Here is a 14,818-nt window from a genome sequence, read left to right on the forward strand (position 1 = left end):
ATATTTACAATGTTTATGTCTTCCTGATGAATTCTTCCCTTGAGTATTATGAAGCGACCTTCTGGGTCTTGCTTTATGGCCCTTCTTTTGAAGTCTATTTTGTGTGATATTAATATTGCTTCCTTTTTTTCCTGCTCATTTGCTTGAATATTTGTTTCAGCCCTTCATTTTCAGTCTGTGTAGGTCTTTTGCTCTGAGTGGGTTCTCCTATAGGCAGCATATGTGTGGGTCATGCTTTCTTATGCATTCAGCTATTCTATGTCTTTTGATTGGATCATTTCATCTGTTTACATGTAAAGTTATTATTGATAGGTGCTTATTCATTGCCATTTCTTTGTACTTTGTTCCTCTCTCTCACACTCTTTTCCTGCCTTTTCTTAAATCAGACCCTTTAGCATCTCTTGTGGAGCTGTTTTGGTGAAGGTATATTCTTTTAGACTTCTTTTATCTGGGAAGCTCCTTATTTGCCCTTCCATTTAAATTGAGGGCCTTGCTGGGTAAAGTAGTCTTGGTTTCTTGCCTTTGGTTGTCATTACTTGGAATATTTCTTGCCATTCTCTTCTGGTTTGGCATGTTTCTATTGAGAAATAACTTGCTAGTCTTATCAGGGCTCCCTTGTATGTTATTTCCCATTTCTTCCTTGCTGCTTTTAATATTCTTTCTTTGTCTTGGAATTTTCCCATTTTAATTATTATGTGTCTTGAAGTGGTCTTCTTTGGGTTTGTCTTGATTGGGAGTCTGTGTTTCCTGGATTTGTGTGACTTTTTCTCTCATCAAGTTAAGGAAGTTTTCCATCATTACTTTTTCAAAGAGTTTTTTTATCCCTTGCTGTTCTTATTCTCCTTTTGGTATCCCTATTGTATAGATATTCTTATGTTTCATGTCTTGCAGCTGCCTTTGTATGTGTTCATTCTTTCTGCATCTCTTTTCCTTTTCTTGCTCTATCTTGGTGTTTTTTTTTTCTACCTTGTCCTCTAGCTCACTGATTTGATTGTCTTCTTCATGCAATCTGTTTGTAATTTCTTCTAGTGTTTTTTTTTTATTTCCAAGATTTTATTGTTCATTTTCTTCCTGGGTTTTTTTCATTGTTTCTATTTCATTTTTTATGCCAATGTAGTTCTCACTCAGTGCCTTGTAGTTGTCTGTGAGTTCCTTGAGCATCTTTATAACCATTACTTTGAATTCTATATTTGATAGTTTGGTTACCTGCCTTTTATTTAGCTCCTTTAGTGTGGAGTCTTCCATTCCTTTTGATTTAATGTTCTTTTCTTTGTCTCCCAATTTTAAGTGACTCTTTTTGTTTGTTTCTGCTTTCCTGATGTTTTGCTTTGCTAGCTGTCTTTGTGGTATGAACTTCTATGGCAGAAATTCTATGGGGTTCAGTGGTGTGGTCTCTTGGATCTCCTTGTCTGGACACTCTAGGTTTGCCCTTTCTTCTGTTTGTGTGGGGTCTCTTGTTGTAGTTGGGATTTTCCCTTTTGGTGGTTCTTTTGTTGGATCTTTCTCTCCTCCATCAAGTATAATAATGTTTGCAGCTCCCACCTATTGTATGTGATCAGTGGCAGGGGGTAGGCAAAATGGATTAAGACAGGAGGAGAATATTTTATGGTATTTAAAGTACCGACAAGTAGAGAAGAGATAGGTGATTCTTTGGATAAGTATAGCATTAACTGTGGTATTTCACACAACTAGCCACTTTTTATGAAAGGTGAAAAAGAGATTAGACTCTTGCTAGAGGGTAGGATGATTGTGAGGTAAATCTAGAAAACTGAGCACTTGTGAAAGGTTAGATGATGAGATATAGTTAGAGTAAAGGATAGAAAGTAGGTGTAGTGTGAGAGAGAACACAGTTAACCAGAACAATAATGATGCTCAGGATTAAAGTGAAGTGGGGTAAGATCATGGAGGGTTGCCGTGTAGTATGTAAAATTGCATGGAACAGCAATTATTTACAATAGAACTGGAACAACAATCATATGACAAGAAATATATGATTTGGATAACCACAATAGAAAGTACACAATCAAGAATTGTATGTTATTAGAACACGGGTGAAGTGAAAGAAGGAAAATTAAAATGCAGTAAAGAGAGAATAAGGAAAACCAGTGGAACAATGCAATTAAACAGAGAAATAAAACAAAGAAAACTAAACATAAGGAAGAGAAATAAAAATACTAATAAAATAAAAGTGGCAAAAATAATGAAATAATAACACAAATAAAAATAAAATCCAGCTCTATGGGATAGCACAGTGACATTTATCTCAGTTTCTCAGTTTTTGTGGTTAGGTTTGTGCTCCCCCTTTGGATCTGTCTCTGGACCCTTCCTAACTCCACATCTTATTGTCTTACTTGGGGTAAGAAAAAAAGGGGAGAGAAAAGAGGGAAAAAAAATAAGCCTCATGGTGACTTTAAACCTGTTGAGTGAGTTTTGCTGGTTTTCCTGGAAACCACAGGAAGAGGGAGGTTGGGCTTCACTTTTCTCCCTTCCTATGGTTTTGAGAGGGTGGGGACCAGGTCTGGGCTGCAATATTCAGTTTCCCGGCCTCCAGCCTATGTCCTCTGTGAGTTGCCAGGCTCAAATCAGACACTCAGCTGTGCACAGTGTGGGTCAGCCTCTGGGCACACAGCATGAGATAAGCTGGTCACTTGGTTCTACTCAGCCACTCAGTCTTGGGTGTGCAGCATGAGACGGTAACATAGTGCAGCCAAGGTGGGCCACAAACAGGGATTAGTAATGGGGTCCAGAACTCAGGATATCCAGGAAATATTAGAAAAAAATATATAGGATGTTCTCACCCCCACAATTCTGAGCTGGGGAATGGGACACATGGAGCAGGGCCATTGAGAGCTGTTTTGCATAGCAACAGCTTTGTAGCTAACCTCTGGCATGGTAATTTAACATATCTATAACCTTTAACTGGTTTCATGGATATGTTAAATAGCTGTGGCCATGCTTTGAGCCAGGGAGATGGGAGTGACTTCAACCCATGGTGTAACTGGGAGGCAACTCCCTCTGGTTATAGCACCTGTGTGAGAGCTTGCAAATGATTGGCTCCATGCTATAGGGCCATGCCTGCCCTGACTTACAATGGCAGCCCTGTAAAGCTAGAAGAATATGGGAATGCTGGCAGGTGTAACTGATTGTGGGAGGAGTCAGAAGTAGGGGTGCAGAGGAAGATTGTTGCTGGGATTTAAACCCAGGCATGGCAGCCATGCTGGGTTTTTTGGGACCACACAGCTTTGGCGAAAGTTGGGATCATGCAGCTTTGGGGTTCTCCCTTTTTCCATGTGGCTTAGGAAGCAGGAGAGACCTTGCTGGGAAGAAAAGGTGTGAAAGGACTCTTGCTGGTGGGCCATGAGAAGGTGCCACATGGTTCTGGATTAACTGGAGATCACAGTGGTGACACAGCTGATCGTGCCAGAACTGAAGGGCTGCCTGAACCTTGGACTTCTAATTCTTTTCCTGAGATAATGGTACCCCATACTGGACAGAGGGAGAAGGAAGGACTGTGTACATTTGTGGGTACTGTAAATGACTTTAGCATTTTAATGAAGACATTAAGTCATTACTTTAGGTCTGTATAACTCTTTGAATAAATAATTCCTTTCCTTTTCACCAATCTCTAGCATTGAGAGACGTCTTTACCTTGCAGTGGTCAAGGTGAACCTTGATTCACCTTGGGGCAGTATGGGGCAGGGGGGGCCCGGGAGAAGAAAGAGGGGGTCCATTCGGTAACAGTATATTGTTCACTCCCCCACCCAGTCTGTTCTGTAACAAGACAAGCTCTGGCATGTGGTTGCGCTCGATCACTCAGTCTCTGGGCACATGCAGCTCAAATCACCCTTGGGGCGAGCCAGCCACCGCTTGAGAGTTCCTTACAAAGCAGCTGCCTGCCATTCTTAACAAATGCTCACCTTTTCATACAGCCCAACTTTCCAACCAGTCTGGAGACTATCCGAGTCAGGGTCTGACATGGCCCTACTCCTTCCTTCTCCAGGTTAACACCTGGCACCTCAATTTCTCTGGTGTTGGTGTCCACAGTCCCAGTGGATGTGTACTGCCTCTGTGTGTCTCCCACTTTATCTCTATTCCCCCCAATGACTTCCAGCATCTAGGCCCCTCCTGGTGCTGGGTGATTTAACTCCCTGTATTCTGCGGCAGGGGTTGGGCCAGGGACCACAGCAGCCTTGGTCCCCATGCAGATCCCAGGGACTGTACTGCCCTGCACAATCTCCTCACTGTCTGTTTTTCAATGTCCTCTGCAATTTTTGGCCTCCAAACTTCATATAAGCTGGGATTCCATTGGCTGTTCACTCTGTTCCTCAGAAGATCAGCTAGGTGTTCTAGCTGAGCACAGGGAGAACTGGTTTCTGCTCCCACCTACCTTGCCACCATCTTTCTAATTCTTACTGTATTTTTTCATTGCCATTTATCTACCCTATACCTTCTTCCATCTCCACCAACCCTGCCCCCTGCAAACACCACAGTGTTGTTCATGTCCATGAGTTCATTCTCTTTCTTCTTGTTTGCTAGATCCCTCCACGCCCCCCAACAAACCCCAGAACTGTCAGCCAGCTCTATGTCTATGACTTTGTCTCTATATTGTTTCTTAGTTCACTTTGTTCATTAGATTCCACATATGAGTGAAATCATATTGTATTTGTCTTTCCCTGACTGGCTTATTTCACTTAGCATAATGTTCTTCAGGTCCATCCATACTGTCACGAAGGTAAAATTTCCTTCTTTTTTTACAGCTGAGTAGTAAGTGTATTGTGTAAGTGTATCATAGCTGTTGTATCCACTTATCTACTTCACACTTGGGCTGCTTCAAAGTTTTGGCTATTGTAAATAATTCTACAATAAACATAAGGGTGCATATATTCTTTTGAATTAGTTTTTTAGTGTTCTTCTATAAATTCCCAGAAATGGAATCACTGTGTCATAAGGCAGTTCCATATTTAATTTTTTCAGGTACCTCCATGCTGCTTTTCACACTGGCTGTCTCAATCTGCATATCTATTAGCAGTGCACACGTCTTCCCCTTTCTCTACATCTTTGCCAACACTTGTGGGTTGATTTATTAATGATAGCCATTCTGGCACCTGTGAGGTGATATTTCATTGTGATTTTAAGTTGCATTTTCTCTGATGATTAGTGAGGTTGAACATCTTTTCATGTGTGTATTGGCCATCTGTATGTTCTCTTTGGAGAAATATCAATTCAGAACTTTTGTCAATTTTTTAATTGGGTTGTTTGGGTTTTTGGTCTTGCAATTTAAAAGTTCTATATAAATTGTGAATAGTAATCTCTTATCAGATTTATCAGCAAATATCTCAATGTGAGGACTTTCAATGGGTTGTATATTTATTGTGTTGATGGTTTCCTTTGCTGTGAAAAAACTTTTTACTTTGATATAGTCCCATTTGTTTATTTTTTCTTTTGTGTCCCTTGCCCAAGAAGATATATCACAAAAGAATGTTGGTATGAGAAGTGCTCGAGATTTTACTGCCTATGTTTTCTTCTAGGATTTTTATGTTTCAAGTCTAACATTTGTCTTTAATCCATTTTAAATTTATTCTTGTGTGTGGAGTAAGAAGGCGTTCTACTTTCATTTTTTGCACTCATTTGTCCAATTTTCCCAACACCATTTATTAAATACAGTATCTTTAGCCCATTGTATATTTTTGCCTCCTTTGTCAAATATTACTTGACTATAAAGATGTGGGTTTATTTCTGGGCTCTGTTCTTTTCCATTGATCTATATATTTCTTTTTATGTCAGTACCGTACTGTTTTGATTACTATGGCATTATAGTATAGTTTGATATTAGATAGAGTGATTCCTCCAACTTTGTTCCACAGATTTTGGATTGTTGGTCCTCATTTTCATTTGTTTCAAGGTATTTTTTGATTTCTTCCTTCATCTCATTTTTAACCCATCCATTGTTTAGTAATATGTTATTTACCTTCCATGTTTTTGTGTGTTTTCCAGTCATCTTCTTGTGGTTGATTTCTAGTTTCTTAGTTTTATGGTCAGAGAAGATGCTTGGTATGATTTCAGTCTCCTTAGATTTTTTGAGACTTTTTTCATGTCCTAACATGTGCTCTGTTCTAGAAAACTGTTCCATGTGCTCTTGAAAAGAAGGTATATTCTTCTGTTTTGGGTTAAAATGATCTGTAGATATCAATTAAATCCATTTGATCTAGAGTGTCATTTAATGCCGCAGTCTCCTTGTTGATTTTTTGTTGGAAAGTTCTACCCACTGACGCCATTAGTGTGTTAGAAACCCCTAGTATGACTGCATTTCTCTCTCTCCCTTTATGCGTATCAAAATTTGCTTTACAAATTCATGTGTTCCTATGTTAGGTCCATAGATGTTACTAGGGTTTTACCCTCTTGTTGAATTGTTCCTTTTACCATTATGTAGTGTCCTTTTTTCTCTTACTATAGCATTGGTTTTAAAGTCTATTTTATCAGATATAAGTATTGCTACCCCAACTTTTTTCCCTATCCATTTTCATGAAATATCTTTTTTAAAGCTCATCTACTAGGTGTTAATTTTTATTTAGTATCCTTTCTTTCTTTTCTCTTCTTGGATTTTTTAAAAATTATTTTTCAAGTACAGCTGTCGCCATTTCCTTCCCACCACTCCCTTTCCCCACCCTTATAGTTTTGTCTGGGTTTATCTTTCCTTCTGAGGTAGATATCTTGAAGACAACATATACATGGGTCTTGTTTTCTTATCTATTCAGCTGCTTTGTCTTTTATTTGGAGCATTTAAGCCATTTACATTTAAAGTGATTATCAATATATATGTATTTATTGTTATTTTATTTTTTTAACTTTTTTCCTCTTCTCCTCCTTGTTCTTCTTCAAATAAGTCCTTTAACATTTGTTTTAACACTGGTTTGGTAGTAACAAACTCCTTTATCTTTTTCTTGTTGGAAGCTCTTATTTCTCCCTCAATTTTAAATGATAGCCCTGCTGGGTAAAGTACTTGGTTGTAGGTCCTTGTTTTTCACAATTTTGAATATTTCACGCTAAATTCTTCTGGCCTGAAATGTTTGTTTTGAGAAATTAGATATGACAATCTCATGAGAGCTCTCCTGTAGGTAACTAACTGCCTTTTTCTTGTGGCTTTTAAGGTTCTCTTCTTGTCTTTAATCCCTGCTATTTTAATTATGGTGTGTCTCTGTGTGGACATCATTGTGTCCATCTTGTCTGGGGCTCTGTGCTTCCTGGACTTCTGTGTCTTTTTACTTCATCAGGTTAGAAAAATTTTCAGTTTTTATTTCTTTAAATATATTCTCAATTCTTTGTTCTCTTTCTTCTCCTTCTGTTACCTTTATGATGCAGATGTTGTTATGCTTCATGTTCTCCCAAAGGTCCCGTATTCTCATTTTTTTAAATTATTTTTGTATTTTTGCTAGTCTCATTGAATGTTTTTTTAAACCTTGTCTTCCAAACTCTGCCTATCTTACCTACTATTTATTCCTTTTAGTGCATTATTTATTTCAGATATTGCATACTTTATTTCTGACTGGTCATTTTTTATGGTTTCTATGTCTTTTTTTTTCCCATGCTGTTGAACATCCTTATAATCATTACTTTCATCTTTATATCTGATGAATTGCTTGTCCCAATTTCATTTAACTCATCTTCTGGAGAATTTTCATTCTTTCATTTGGGGTTTGTTTCTTTGTCTTCCCATTTTGGCTGCCTCTTTGTGTTTGTTTCTATGTATTAGGTAGATGTGCAAAAACTCTGGTGCAGACCTAGGTCAGCCCCTGCCTATGATTGGCCCAGGGCAGCCTGTTTGTAGCTATCAGCAATCCACAGCTTACAGTTCATTCTGCTGGGTCTGGTTGCCTTGTTAACAGACCAAGCTTCACACCACTGCTGTATTTTATCAGCACCAGTTGCAGGGGTTGGTCAGCAAAAGTCTAAAGGCACCAAGGCACCTTGGTGGCTGCACACTGCCTGATAGGCTTAGTCACTGAAAGATCTGGCTATACTCCTCGGCAGGACTTAAGCTCCACAGGGTGGGTCAAGAAGGATTCCTGAAGGTGGAGCTATTGCTTCCCCCAGACTAATGCTATTTGGAGGGGAGTGCTCTGTCCTAGATAGATGGCTTCTGCAGAATGAGGGGATGACTGACAACAGGGATCTTGGAGGCTGACCCTCTCTCCCCAGAGCCACAAATTCAAGACTCTCCTCACATGGATCTAGTCTAATTTTCCCTTCCTCAGCCAGATCCCAAGGTAAGTGGCTGCATGTAAAAGTTTGTGCATTGATCCTTTAAGAGGTTGGCTGTGTCTCTAACTGTCTCTCCCTGGTAGACAGAAACCCTGGTGCTTTTCTTGGCTGGATGTTATGTGGGAGACTTTCCCAGTTCTGCTGCTCTAGGTTAGGGAGCTTGGCTTGGGATTTAGAACCCCACTTCTCAGGGGACCTCCCTACAACTGAGATATGCCTCTGGAACTTCAGCTGCTGCCCATGGGAGCTCTGCCAGTCCTCTCATGTCTCTACCCTTTCTACCCATCTCTATGAGGCTTCTTCTGTAAGTCCTCAGCCATCAGACTTCTCTCCAACTAGTCTTCAATTGGTTATTCATGATGATATTTCTATAATTTAGTTGTAATTCCAATTTGGTCCTTGGAGGAGGTTAGTATAGCTTCCACATAATCTGACACTATCTTCAGTCTCCTGGATTATCTTAATTATTGCACATTCATCCTGACTATAGTTAGGAATAGTACTTTATAACATGATAAGTCCTTTTTCATTAAGTTATTTTGTAGACTGGAGCAACCATTGTTTTACCATGAAAATAATGTTTTCATAGAGCTATATTGATGTTTAACTCACCTGTCAGCATTGAGAGACTATGGAAAATAGTTTCTTCCCAGACTGTACAGTTTTACCTAGATTATAGACTTTATTTAGCAAGGGGTTTCAGAGAGACAGGGAGAGGATGTTGGGACCCATTCAAGCCTTTTATCATGTCAGTTTTCTATTTTTATTAATCTACTCTACAATTATTTCCTGAAGGCTGTCTGTGCCAGGCACTGTTATAAGTACTGGATGGAGATAGAGCACTAGACAAGGTGAAGTTTCTGCAATGTGGCAATGGCATTCTATTGTCTAGTGTGTGTACTGAAGACATTAACAAATGTAAATAAGTAAAATATTATATATGTACATACAATTTCAAATAGTGATAAGTGGGGAGAATCAATATGGTGGCGTAGGTAGACACACTGCGCCTCCTTGCACAACCAGAACTGACAGAAAATTGAATGGCAAGGAAGCCCGACACCAAGTAGATAAAAAAGAAACATACATCCAGACTGGCAGGAGGGGCAGAGACGGGCACCAGGACGGAGAGGACTCGCCTGGCCGTGGGGGGAACAAGACTGGTGGAGTGTGGGACGAACGGGGCAGGCAGTTTGATCACTAGTAGACCCTGCGGACCCACCTTCACACACAGATAAACCGAGAGGGCTGGACTCAGAGTGGTGGAGAATGGCGCAGGCAGTGTGGCGGGTAGCACCCCGAGGCCCCACACTCGCACACTGAGAAACCGGGACTAACGGGGAACGAAGCAGACCAAAAACCCAGGGCTCCAGCAGGGGGAAATAAAGCCTCAAACCTCTAATTGAAAATGCCTGTGGGGGTTGGGGCAGCAGCAGGAGAGACTCCCAGACTCACAGGAGAGGTCATTGGAAAGACCCACAGGGGCCTGGGGCGTGCACAGGCCCACCCACTCGGGAATCAGCACAGAGGAGCCCAGTTTGATTGTAGGTAGTGGAGTGAAAGACTGAAATCTGGTGGAGAGGGGAGCGGGCACCATAGCTCCCTCTCGGCCCCTCCCCCACGTACAGCATCACAGCACAGTGACCAGCATTACCCCGCCCCCAGTGAACACCTAAGGCTCCGCCCCTTAAAGTAACAGAGGCGCCAAGACAAAAAAAGAAAAATGGCCCAAATGACAGAACACTTCAAAGCTCAAGAAAAAATACAACTAAGCGAGGAAGAGATAGCCAACCTATCGGATGCACAGTACAAAACACTGGTTATTAAGACGCTCACAGAATTGGTTGAATTTGTTTGAAAACTAGATGAAAAAATGAAGCCTATGCTAAGGGAAACAAAGGAAAATGTACAGGGAACCAATAGTGATGTGAAGGAAACTGGGACTCAAATCAATGGTGTAGACCAGAAGGAAGAAAGAAACATCCAACCAGAAAAGAATGAAGAAATAAGAATTCGGAAAAATGAGGAGAGGCTTAGGAACCTCCAGGACATCTTGAAACGTTCCAACATCCGAATTATAGGGGTGCCAGAAGGAGAAGAGGAAGAGCTAGAAATTTAAAACTTATTTGAAGAAATAATAAAGGAGAACTCCCCTAATCTGGCAAAGGAAATAGACTTCCAGGAAGTCCAGGAAGCTCAGAGAGTCCCAAAGAAGCTGGACCCAAGGAGGAACACACCAAGGCACATCATAATTACATTCCCCAAGATTAAAGAGAAGGAGAGAATCTTAGAAGCAGCAAGAGAAAAGGACACAGTTACCTACAAAGGACTTCCCATAAGACTGTCAGCTGATTTCTTAAGAGACCTTGCAGGCAAGAAGGGGCTGGAAAGAAGTATTCCAAGTCATGAAAGGCAAGGACGTACATCCAAGATTACTGTATCCAGCAAAGCTATCATTTAGAATGGAAGGGCAGATAAAGTGCTTCTCAGATAAGGTCAAGTTTAGGGAGTTCATCATCACCAAGCCCTTATTCTATGAAATGTTAAAGGGACTTATCTAAGAAAAAGAAGATAAAAAATATGAACAGTAAAAATGACAGCAAACTCACAGTTATTAACGACCACACCTAAAACAAAATCAAGAGCAAACTAGGCAAACAACTAGAACAGGAACAGAACCATAGAGATGGAGCTCACATGGAGGGTTTATCAACAGGGGAGTGGGAGGGGGAGAGGGTTGGAAAGGTACAGAGAATAAGTAGCATAAAGGATAGGTGGAAAATAGACAGGGGGAGGGTAAGAATAGTGTAGGAAATGTACAAGCCAAAGAACTTATAAGTATGACCCATGGACATAAACTATGGGGGGGAATGTGGGAGGGAAGGGGTGAGCAGGATGGATGTGAGTGAAGAGGCGGAAATGGGACAACTCTAATAGCATAATCAATAAATATGTCAAAAAATTGAAAAAAAAGAACCAGCAAACATATCTTTTGGTGAGGATTAAAAAATTATTTGACATAAAAAAAACAAATAGTGATAAGTGCAATGAAGGAAAGAAGTTGGCTAATGGCATGGAAAGTTCCCTGGGATTGAGGGCAAGGCTATACTGTTATACTTAGAGATATCCAATACGAAGTAATTGTAGGAAATTTTAAGCAGGTGAATCACCTTATCTGAATAATGGATTGAAAATGATCACTCTGCTACACACACAATGGTATATAACGTGGCAAGAGTGAATGCAAGGAGATTAGAGTGCAGGTTTTTGTGATAATTTAAGCCCAAGGTCATCACGCTCCGCCTAAGATTTTAGCAATGTAGGGGTGAGAAGTGGGCGAATCTGTCAATGTCATGAATTCTAGAGGCATAAACAACAGGATATGATGAGTTGGATATGGAATGGGAGGAAAAGAGAAGAGGTGCCTGTGTTTCTGTTTTGAACAACTGGGAAGATGTTGAGGACATTTACCAAAATGAGAACAGTGGAAGGAGGAGCAAATTTGGGAAGGAGATAAAAAATACTAGTTTGGTCATATTTAATTTGAGATGCCTATAATAAAATATAGATGCTGGATTGGCATCATGACTTTGAAACCCAGGGGAGAGAAGTCTGAGCTGAAGGTGTACATTCGTGATTCATCAATATATAGAGGGGATTTCAAGCCATGGACCTGAATGAGATACTTTGGCAATGAATGTACAAGAAATTAAAGAAGAAATCTGAAGTAGAAGCCCTGAGGCAATCTAAACATGAGTGGTCAGGGAAATAAGGAGGAAACAGAAGATACTAAGAAAGAGCAGCCTGGAAGGTAGGAGGACAAACCTGGTTAGTACAGTTCTCAGAAATCTACATGAAAGAAGTGAATTTAGAGGAAGGACTGGTCTACTCTTTCAAGTCACACTAACTAGTGATGCAGAAAGGCCTGTCCTGAGCAAGTGTGATATAAAGAATAGAATGCTGGTTTGCAGAGCAGGAAACTTGAGTTTTAGGAATTAACTGGAACTAACTCCATCACCACAGTAGTAATAATCTATTTTTCCTTATGTAGTATGTTTTAGGCATTGGCCTAAGTGTTTGAACACACCATCTCAGTGAATCATCAAAGCAATGATATGAGGTATATGATATTATTATTCCCATTTTATAGATGGGGGAGTTCAGGGTCATAGAAATAAAATCATTTGCTCAATGTCACACAGTGTCACCTAGGATGAATGATTTTCCTTTTTTGAGCCTTGGTTTCCCTCATGTGTAAAATGTTTGAGTGGATTAGTTTAAATTCTGTTCAGCAACAGGACTTTCATCTCAAACCATAGCAGATGCAGCAATTCAATACATAAAACAGTAGAGTTGCACTGTTTCAAACTTTCTGGAGGTCTGTAGTTTCATACCCTTGGCTTCTGCCCGTCCTGTACTCTCTGTCCTGTAATTTGCAAACCACTGAACTGGATAGATTCTATGTGTTGTTTAGCGTTTAAAACCTCTGAATTTGGATACTTAACTGCCCCCACCATTATAACTAAGCATTGGCATTACAGGGATATTGGTCAGTGTTAGGAGATCTTCTGTGCTGTGGACCACATACCAGAGAGATATCAATGCATGTGGGGTGAAGTCATGGCCACTTGCCCTTCAGTAAACTGGCCATGATGTAAATTCCTCACTGCCTCCATTTTGAAGTAAATATCTGGATAAATAAGGCCCAACACTGTATCTTGAAAAATTAGGTGTTCACTAAATGCTTTATTTAAAAATAATTAATTAAGTAGTCTTTATTTTCCTTTTAGCAAAGGCTTTCTCTACATCTTCTATTAAAAGTTAGACTTGCCCCTCTCTATGTGTTCCCTGTACCCTCTCCTAATTCTCACTACAGATTTTTTATTGCCACATTAGGTGGTTATTTTTCATCTGGTTACACATCTCTCTCTTCTACTAGATGGAAACACATTCAACTTTCTGACCTTGGCAGTAGCACAGGATCTGTCCAATGTGCTTATTCAATACACACTGAATAATAAGAGACTCTCCACTTTGGGAGACGGTGGCTTTAAGAAAGGGAAAATATTATTTTGCAGACCTCAAGGGAATTTGGTGCCTCCTGTTTGTTTGGTGTTCATTGGAACCCTTTGTCTCTTGGAACTTGCTTTGTACAATGATATAAGTTTGTAATTATTGGAGCCTATTAGCATGCCATAAACAAGGAGGAGTATGTATATTCCACTTCTCCCAATATGATAAGGCTGCTATGTGACACTTAGAAGAGAAAAATTTTGAATTTGATTTTCTAACTCCAATTCTGCTAATGGAAATGAAATATAGTCAGGCAAATACAGTCAACAGCATGCAAAGGGAGAAGATTGACATTTGTTGTAATGTGCTGCATGGGTCAGGGCAGGGCAACAATTTAATTCTTGTCAGTGCAGAGACGTTTTGTAACTGGGAATGTAAAATACTCACTGCAAATAGAAAGTAAGGCCAAGTCTGAGGATTTTGACCTGTTGGTCACAATGGAAACCTTGGATGAAGGTACATTTTTCTCTTCAAATGGAGTAGAATGGAGGAGCAGGAAAAAAGAGTCTCCGTGTCTTACCAACCTAGGTTTGAAATTCATTTCCGTGCATTATGAACAGTTGTTGAGCGTAGGTCCTTTTGACTTGGTGTTTCAGGATTAGTATGGTATAATCCCAGCAGTGGAATTACTGGGTCAAAAGGCAGTTCCATTTTTGGTTTCCTGAGGAAATTCCATACTGTTTTCCACAGTGGCTGTACCAGTCTGCAATCCCACCAACAGTGCACTAAGGTTCCCTTTTCTCCACAACCTCTCCAACACTTTTTGTTTGTTGATTTGTTTATGATGGTCATTCAGACCAGTGTGAAGAGGTATCTCACTTTGGTTTTCATTTGCATCTTTTTGATGGCTAGTGATGCTGAGCATCCTTTCATATGCTTCTCAGCCCTCTGTATGTGCTTTTTGGAGAAGTGTCTGTTCAGGTCCTTTGCCCATTTAAAAATATATATATTTATTGATTATGCTATTACAGTTCTCCCATTTCCTGCCCCCCTCACTCCACTCCATCCTGCCCACCCCCTACCTCCCACATTCCCCTCTATAGTTCATGTCCATGGGTCATACTTATAAGTTCTTTGGCTTGTACATTTCCTACACTATTCTTACCCTCCCCCTGTCTATTTTCCACCTATCATCTATGCTACTTATTCTCTGTACCTTTCCCCCCTCCTCCTCCCACTCCCCTATTGACAACCCTCCATGTGATCTCCATCTCTATGGTTCTGTCCCTGTTCTAGTTGTTTGCCTAGTTTGCTCTTGTTTTTGTTTTAGGTGTGGTCGTTAATAACCGTGAGTTTGCTGTCATTTTTACTGATTCCTGAAAATAATGAAGGCCATATATGAAAGACCTACAGCCAACATCTTACTCAATAGGGAAAAACTTAGAACTTTCCTACTAAGATCAAGAACAAGACAAGGATGTCCGCTTTCACCACTCCTATTCACCACTGTATTGGAAATCCTAGCCACAGAAATCACACAAAAAAT

The sequence above is a fragment of the Desmodus rotundus genome, chromosome X (genome assembly GCF_022682495.2).
Source record: "Desmodus rotundus isolate HL8 chromosome X, HLdesRot8A.1, whole genome shotgun sequence".
Classification (NCBI taxonomy): Eukaryota; Metazoa; Chordata; class Mammalia; order Chiroptera; family Phyllostomidae; genus Desmodus; species Desmodus rotundus.